At 45.5% G+C, this 9,258-nt stretch overlaps 1 protein-coding gene across 4 annotated transcripts in view; it reads right to left on the bottom strand.

Annotated features, from left to right (window-relative positions):
* FYN (FYN proto-oncogene, Src family tyrosine kinase) overlaps window positions 1-1,125 on the bottom strand; it is a 142,734-nt gene extending 141,609 nt beyond the window's left edge. For all 4 annotated transcript variants that reach the window (XM_017829327.1, XM_017829334.1, XM_017829318.1 and 1 more), the window contains exon 1: window positions 1,030-1,125. The gene's annotated coding sequence lies outside the window, so the exon portion shown is untranslated. The remainder of the gene's footprint in view (window positions 1-1,029) is intronic.
* Window positions 1,126-9,258: the final 8,133 nt, after the last annotated feature.

Consider the following 9,258-nt stretch of genomic DNA (forward strand, 5'->3'; position numbering starts at 1 on the left):
AAAATGGCAAGGTCTCAAAGGCGTTCCCAGTCCTGTACATGCATTTCAAAAGCCTAATCTGTTCTCACTTCTTATTTAGCACCTTAAAAATCGGAGCATATCAGAGCGATTGATGAGCAACTGCAGAAGGTTGCTTTTCCACTCATCCTAAACTCTCCTCCAGCACCTATTCAGGCCTGCCCTCCCAGTCACCAATGAACAGACCAAGGTATCATGCTTCTTTCCACAAAGTGACCCCCTTCCCTCTCCAGTCCTCTCCCAGAGCTCACACAGAATCCACAAGGAGCAGCAATCAGGCGAGTTCCCGAGGAAGCAGAGACCAAACTGAGCGTTATTAAGGAGGTCGGGCGACGCGTACACCGTAGCTCTGCAGACGCAGCAAAACGCTGGCACCCGTGGTGTGGCGTTTGGTATCTCTCCCTAATCTAAAATGTGTCTGAAAAGGAACTGGCACCAGATCAGCGGCCTCATCTGGGGAGGAACAGAGAGGCTCTAGGGGAGAGACAAGAAACAAGCCTCTTTTCACATCCTACCACCCTTGGGCGTTTTGTGCGTCCCTTCTTTCTTCCCTGAAAGAGGCCTTTGTCACAGACGAGAAAATCCTATACGATTTATTTCAGAGAGAGAGAAGGTCTTTTTATTTATTTCCCCCCTCCCCTTTTTCGCAGTTCGGCGACAACAAATATGTCCCTGTGCTGCGCCCCCTCCCCTCTCCCCGGCCGGCGGCCGCGGGGGCGGACATGGGCGACCCTCGGGCACGCAGGGCCCCACACAGCCAGTCCCCGGCGCTGCCCCCGGCCCTCCCCGCGCCCCGGGCCGCGGCCGGGGCGGAACCGGGCGCGGGGTCCGCGTGTGCTGCGTGGGGGACATCCACAGCAGCGCGGCCGCCTCCCCGCCCCGGTACCCCCGCACCCCATCACCGCTCGGGCGCACAAAGGAAACAAACTCGCCGCAGCATCCATGCATCCATCCACCTATCCAGCCCCCGCCCCCGCTCCCCCCCCGGGCGGGCTTCGGCCCCTCCGTTACCTAAGGCGGCTCAGCTCGGCTCGGCTGGGCTCGGCTCAGCGCAGCGCGGGGCCGGGGCGGCGCCGCCGCACTCGCATCCTTCTCGCTCCGCTCCTCCGCCGGCTGCCCCCGCCCGCCCGCCCGCAGCGAGGAGCGCCGCTGCCTCTCCCCGGGGCGGACGCACTGCGCCGAGCCGCGGCCGGGTGCGGAGGCGGCGACTCCGTGCCGCGGCGGAGCCGCAGCCTGGGCAGGGATGAGCTCGCACGGGCTCTCCGCGCTGCTGCTGTCGCTGCCGCCTTGCCTCCGCTCCGCCCGGGCGAGCGCGGCTCGGGCGCTCCCTCCCACCGGGGCTCCTGACAGATGGCGCAACCGCAGCGCCGCCGCCTCCCGGCCCCGCTGTCCGCCCGGAGCCGGCAGCGCCCTCCGCGGGGCCGCCCCGACTGACAGCGGCGCCGGCCTATGGCAGAGCGCGCCCGACCGCCCCCGCCGCTGGGATTGGCGGGCGGCGCGGGAGGCGGGGCGGGCTCGGGGGCCGCGGGCGGGCAGCGCCCGCAGACATCCTCGGGCTGCGGCCGCTGCTCCTCGGGCACCCGGCGGGGCCGTGGCGCGGGCTGCCCCGGGCTGGCCGGGAGGAGAAGCCGGGGGCGAAGAGGCGGGAGCAGGAGGAAGAGAAGGGGTGGTCGGGCGAGGGGGCGCGGCCGACAGCTGCCACCGCTGGAGCCGTTCGCGATGCTCTGCGCCCTGTCGGGGCGCCTCGGGAGGCGGGAGAAGTGAGCTGAGCGTCTCAGCATCCCCGATGAATGGGAGAACAACCTTAAGCAGATTATGCCTCTTTGTGAAAGACGACGTCTTGTTTTACTTTTACGATTCTTTTTTTATCCCTAATTCTTGAAATTGGCAATGGTGTGTTCTAAGACAACGGTGGCAGTGAAAAAGGCAGAGGTTTTCCAGGGTTATGGTTTTATTCCATTTTCCACATTTAATCGCGGAGTATTTGGGCCAGCTGTGTTGAGAGGAGCGTCAGCCCCACCATGGCTGTGTTCCAGGGGTGTACCTGCTGTCCCCACAGCACGGCAGGGCACCTTTGCTGGAGCTTCGGTCTTGCACTGCACCCAAAGATGTGCAGGCTTCGCTGTCCTCCAGTCACAGTGCACCCTGCCCCACAGACAGGTGATTAGAAAAGTTCTCTGTACACTTTGTTCCCTTCAGGTTCTCAGCAGTGCCATAAATCCTCCCGGCATTTCTCAAGGTGTTGCATCCACCTCCAGTGTCCTCTGAAAGCATCGCATGCTCCAGCTTCAAGTCCTCTCCTCAGCATGACCCTGTCTGTGACCTTGGATGCTCCCATACTGACAGAGTGGTACATCACCCTGTCCCTTATTTCCTAGGCTGGAAAGCTCTTCTGCCTTAGCATTGAAGAAATTGCAGTTAAGTTCCAACAAGAACATGAGAGACATATAAAATACAAATGCAGAGGGAGAGAAACCTAATTAAACATGTTGAAATAGCAAAATATAACCCAAGTTTTCGATAACTAAGGTTTACATTTCCCTCTCACTTCTCCTCCCTGGATTTCATTTTTGGCTGCTGATATTTAACCAGAGAGCTCTTTAATCTTGACAATTTGATTTCCTGATGAAATTGCAGTTTTACAAGTTCAAATATAACCTTGTTTCCTATCAGAATGTCTACAGATGTGTGTTCATGACAAGTTCTCTGTCTGGGTGACTGTAGGTTGTGTGTAGGTGACTCTTGATCATTACATTTCAGGACCAAACAGAGTTTGTTCCATGAGTTCAAATAAAGAATTTGCAAAGGATGATAATTTCAAAATAAAATGTCACTTATGGCACTTCTCATTTTAAACCCGATTACAGATGTAAAAAGAAACAAAATTTTCAGGCTCCTAGGTAGCTAATTTTAAGTTTCCCTCCTAATCTTTCGATGAAGATTGGTTTTTTAAAAAGATTATATTACCACATAAAACATATATACAACACAAGAGTATAAATGTATGGATCAATCGAAAAAACAATTTCCACTTTTCATTCTCTTGGATGATAACAGCAGCTCAGTGGAGAGGTCTTATTCTGCCTTTCCAGAAACACTGATCGGGATCCTGATCCTATAGATTTTGAGAAGCACAGGCTGCAGCCATTGGGCCAGCAGCAGGCAGCAGGTACCAGTTCAGACAGAACAGAGCTGCTGCCTAGAGAACAGCCTGCCTCAGCTGGCCCAAAGCAATCTGAAGGCAGAGCAGGGTTATGGAGACTATCAGTCTGTTCTGAATTGACTACTGGTTCCTGTTTGGAGACTGTCAGGACTGCAAATGGTGTCTTAATACTCTAGATTTCTCAGCAGAAAACCAGAATGTGGCTTTAGGAAAAGGGGCATTTTCGTAAACCCTGTTTGCCTTTTTTTATGGGATTATACATAATCTTACCTCTTCACAAGTCAATAGAGGTTTCTTGAGGATCTTAATATCTTGGAAATTAATCAAACAACCAGATAATCTTGCTACAAAAGCTATAGGAAAAAAATGCACTTAATTTTGTAATCAAAAAGCAGGAATATAGAGTGTTTGTCCAAAACTTTGAATGCTCTTGCTGTGAATTAAAACCAGCATTGCACAAAGAAAAAAAACAACCCATCAATCAAAAAACTACTTCCCACTCTTTTTTGAGTGAAATCAGAAAAAAACCAACTAATCAATGAAAGCAGACCAAAACAAGATCACACAGCAGCCACAGAACTGCTCTAAGCCAGTGCAGATAAACTGGCTTGGCAGCATGTCATAGAAAGCCTGATGCTCTGAGCGAGTATAGCTGAAGAGGAGCAAGGTGTGGAGTCAGGAATCAAGTGCTGGTAGTTGCATGGGAAGCATAGGAAGAAGCCTTGGGTTTCCCTTTAGGGTACCTGTAATTTCCTTAGGATCATAAAGGCCAGCAGAGCTGCTCTGAGTTCCTGCGGCCCCTGTGGCAGAGGTGAGATGTGCTGGAGTGTTCCCTCCACATGAGTCAAACCTATGTGTGCCCACAGCAGGTCCTCACACAAGTCTTGTCCTTTGGCACTCACCACCATGGCTTGACTGTATTGATATCTACCTTCAGAAATCACCCAGAAAATCTGCCAGATATTCTCCCAGTGAAACAGAAGAAATAATTAAATTTACCCACATAATACAGGCCCAGTTCTTTATATTCTCCTTTTACTCTCCCAGCTTTTCTAAGCATCTTAGCCTGAAGTCCATAACACTGTTTTCTCTCTCCTTCCTCTATGTGGCCTTCCTCCTCATGCCGAACTACTTTCTCGTTTCTCCAATCTCACCTTAAAACACTTATTCATTAAAATCTTGAAATAATGTCCATGGCTTCTCCATCAACCATTTGCATGGAAAATATGAAAAATACTGTTAAAACCTTAGTTCTGCAGTCACATGTACTAAATGATGTGGTGCTGAGATTTTCTCCTTTCCTTCCTGTTCCCTGCTCCTATCTTCCTATAGAGCTACACGGCTTTTTGCAGCAGTATGAAAATTAAGAGCCTGCTTAGGATTTATTTGTAATAATAATTTAGCATCTGGGAATGCAGTCACAAAATGACACACGAGTGACTGTTGGAGTTGTCAGTGGGCAAGAAATCAGTGACAGCTATCATGAATGTATGCTGAATAAATAATAGCCATGGTTTGCACAGAAAGGTAATGTTTTGAGAACAAAACATGCTCAGCTTTGTAATAGCAAGGAGATGTAAAGGCAGCTCTTTTGTAGAACAGGGCAGGATATGAGTTCCATTTCTTGGTTGTTTCAAGCCACTGTTGGTAAAACTAGGCTGACTCTCAGAAAAACCTGTCAGAATTGTTTGCTGGATTCTTCTGAGCCATAGTTTGTAAAAGTGAGATCCTAAGAAACTTGTATTTTAAAAGACCCCCAAAGTGTTAAATTTTACACTTTGGGTTTTGGGGTTTTTGGGTTTTTTAATCAAAACATTTTACTTGAGATTACTTTTCATAAGGATAACCAAATGTCGTGTTCAAATTCTTCACTCAAACCAGTACATTAATCACAGTCTGATAGGTGACTAATCTGCTTCACCATTTTATCTTCTGTCTTACACTTCCTCGCTTTCTACACTGCTAACTCGGCAACACTTCCATTCATTTTGGTTTTGGCTGTGCGTATTTTACCAGCTGTAGTCTGTCATGTATAGCATATTATAAATAATTACAGAGTAGTGGGGGAAAAAAGGGATCTGAACTTGCCTACAGTATTTTAGGAGGCTGACAGTATTTGCCTGGCACATCCCACGATATTTTCAGGAGGTTCCTCGGCTGGGGAGCGCTAAATGGGTCTTGCCGACTTACAGGTGATTACTGCCAGGGGGTGCTGAGGTGGCAGGTTTGCCTCCCTGGGAACACCATCTTTGAGGTGGGAACAGCAGCCTGGAAGCAGAAGGGAAGGTTTGAACTGAGCTCTTCATCCTGCTCGTCAGCACTAGTCACACTAATACATGGAAGCAGAAGAAAGGGTATTGGCAGGCATAGGAAAAGAGTGCTTTGCCTTTTGTGCAATAGGTCGATCATCTGTGGGAGCAAATAGACAGGAGAAACTTCATCACCTTATGTCTTCAAAGAATAAGCAGAAGAGGCTTTCCTTACTGCTGTAGAGGGTCAAATCTCAAATGTTTACATACATATGAACCTACTTTTCTTGTCTTAGAATATTCCTAAAACACAAATTGGAAGAGGTGTTTCCTCAAACACTATGCAAAGGTTTTCCCAAACCAGCAACTCGGGCATTAAACTGTAACCATAACATCTTCTAATGGGATCATGCATTTTCTAGAAGTTAAATGTCTGTGTTTATAAGCTCCACATGTCTTTGCACTCTCTGTGGCTACACATGGACATGGAAATAAAAAACACACATGGGACTACCTTAGGAAATCCAGAAATAACATAAAAATATTAAAGCCATATTTTTATAACTTCCAGACTTATTAGAAGTCACATACTGCTAAAGTCAGAAAAAAATTTCTTATTCTTATTTTATGTACTCAAATAAACATTTAAATTCTCTCTGAAAGCTGGTAAAAGGTATTGACTTTCAATAAAAATATTTTTTAAATGACAGTGAGGAGCCTGTGGGATAAGAACACTTGGAACAACAGTGCACCTATAATCCAGCCAAGGAATATATCAATTCTCTTCTGGGCATAGTATATTTTCAAAGGAGACAGTATGTATATTACATTACATAATTTTGTAGAAATGAAGAACAGATAATATAGTTAAAGATGTACTATTGTTATCTTTCTGCTGTCAGCATTAGTGCTCTGCCGAGCATCAGGGAAATGCTGGAAAGGCTGGCTTCTTACATTGGGATAAATGTGGAACAAAAAGCACAAGTTTGTTCTAAATATCACTTTCTTAATTTACTTGCAGAGACCAACCCTATAGTAGATCCATTGACAAATTGCAGATATATTTCAAGAAACAGGCCCACATAGGGCTTTGTGATTCCCAGAAGTATACACTGTCCAAAGAATTATCTCCAAATGCCAAAAAATAGAAGTAAACTGTTTCTTGTCTGTCACTGTCTCCGAGCCACACTGTGTAACAGAACTAACATAGCAATCTTCAGATCTAAAATGTCAGCAGGTGCTAAGAAATAACTGATTCCATAAGGATATCTCAGATTATCCAATGGAATACTTTGACTACAGTGCTTCTCTCCCCAGCATATAAAATGGGGTTAAAAATGTCTTCTTACTTGTGCAGCATGAAGTTTAATTAGTATTTGTAAATAATTAAAGATATTCTGGGCATGCTGTATTGCAGAAGCTCATGGATAAAGTTAGTAATACTGTTTCCATTTTGGGGCTGGATTTCTGAACAGTGCCACCTCCTGAATGTGAGGAGAGGAATATCTCTATTTCTCTCTTTAATCCTTTTGGCCATTATGACACAAAATGAGCCAGCATCCTCTCAAAAAAATGATCCATGTTCCTGTGACTAACTGCTGCATTCACTCAGGGAGGCTACAGCAAGGTTATGTAAACTGTCCCAGTTCTGGCACTACCCAACTGTTGAACTCTTGACCTTCCACTTCTCATGTTCTTTAAATCTATTTTTGCATGCTATTTTCCAGCTTTGGGTTTGGTTTTTTTTTGTTTGTTTCTTTGTTTTAAATGGTAAAATAACCCAGAGATCTGTCAGCTGGGAGTAGACTGGTTCCATACATATCATTAGCAAAGACATATGCTAATGAGCTTATTAGAGGGTTGGGAGAGTCGTTTGCTTGCCTGCACTCCTCCTCCTGGAGGAGTTACTACTCAGAAGCATTGGGCTGTCATCGCCTGTCTGGGACAATTATTAAGAAGGTGCAAAGTGCATATCTTACCATAGAGTTTTCACCTCTCTGCTGGCAGTGGAGTGCTAGTGGGTGTTCCCACAATTTGGGGTAAGGGCCCAACTTCTCATAGATTATTTTACCTTCTTTCCCAAATCTGCCTCTTTCTACTTATACTCTTAGGGGCTGTCTTTAGTGCCCCATGGGTTTGTCCCTGTCCCACACCAAGGACCTTGATATACTCCTTAACTGATACTAACCCTGTTTCTAATGACGTGAAAACTTGTGGACTGGGTTCCAAGTAAGGATTAATAAGATTTGCGTTTGCTTTCAGCTTATTAATCAGAGCGTCTTCCGCTGCTGTTATCTCCAAGAAAAAAACATCCAGCAGTGTGCTCATTGTGCTCTTTGCCCACACTGTCTGCTGACCCCTGTAAATGGATGTGATTCAGAGTGAATCTCCCATCACCTTGGCTGTCATCATGTTGGCAATACCACAGAGTGAGTGCTGTTGTGGAGCTGCAGGTCTGAGTGCCACTGTCCCTTTTTTTGCATCATTCTCACCTCTTGTAGTGTTTTGAACTGACTGTTTTGTTGACAATGTCAAAATGAACTTGTGCCCTAATTGCCTTATTTTCTAACTAGGATCTTCAATTGCTTGTCAGTTGTAATTGCACCTGTCATTAAGGATGAATTTTGGATCCTTCTGCTAAAGAAAAAACAATAGTCATGACACTGTACCATAGCTGCCTGTATGCAGATGACCATGCTCATCATTTGAACATTCCCTAGCTTACTCTGGAAAACAGGTACAGGATGTAGTGAAGCCAGACAGAAGGAGAAACAAAATAAATGCAGCCACACTGCTCTCCGAGATAGACATGCAGGCACATGCTGAACAGATGCATCAACACTAAGCTGGTGAGTACCCAAGTGAAGAACTAAAAACTTTCTAAGATTGTTTCCACCAGAAAGAGTATCTCCTCAGTCTGGAACAGATGACCATCCTGCTGAACATATCACGATTCCTGTGATTATCAAATGTAAAAGTACCTAAATATGAGAATTTTAAAGACTTAAAAGAACATTCCTCAACAAGCCTCCAAAAGCTGGAGTTGTGTGCAAGGGTAAGGAGTAATTTCCCATGTAAATACAAGGTTTAAGATGAGCCAGACCTAGAATAGTTAATCCACTAGGAGGAAGAGAGAAAACGTGAAAATGTACCCTATGAATGCAAAACCCAAATGCACATAGGTAAAAAGTAGGCAAACAAAATTAAAAGGGAAAAACAAATAATCTGAGGAGTAAGAAAGGGTGCCCTACACAACAACTTTGTATATAATAATCATGGAAAAAGAAGTCATTGAGATTAATTGTACTGATAAAAGAAAAAATACAAAATAACATTGTCAAGGAGGCAGGAAGTGAGACCAAGAGTGAGATTTTGCAGACACATAGTATTAATGCAGCACAAAAGCATGGAAACAGAAGTGCTGTTGTAAACCTCAGACAACCTCATGATACAAATACAAGATGGCATCAAAAAAACGAGCCCAAAATCAAACTCTGTGATATAAACTAAAAAAAAACCCTCAGGAAATCAAGCACAAAATAAGCAGTAGGTTGGTAGTAAATATGTGAAGCGATAAGACTTCTTCAGCCTTGTTTGAGAGAAAAACTTGGTTAACCAGAATCAGCTAGACTACTATAATGGTGGTAGGATAGTATAAAATTCAAGCTGCCATCATTATTCTTAGTGCCTTGAGGGTGAGGTCAACAGGGCTCTCATGGGTGTCACCATGTGAATGACTGTACCAACTCAGAAAGGATAAGCATCTTTTTTACACAAGTCATGATGACTCTCCATGCGTTTTTTGCTGCACCCTTCTCTTGCGCACTT

The sequence above is a fragment of the Lepidothrix coronata genome, unplaced genomic scaffold (assembly GCF_001604755.1).
Source record: "Lepidothrix coronata isolate B3197 unplaced genomic scaffold, Lepidothrix_coronata-1.0 Scaffold5, whole genome shotgun sequence".
In the NCBI taxonomy this organism is placed as follows: Eukaryota; Metazoa; Chordata; class Aves; order Passeriformes; family Pipridae; genus Lepidothrix; species Lepidothrix coronata.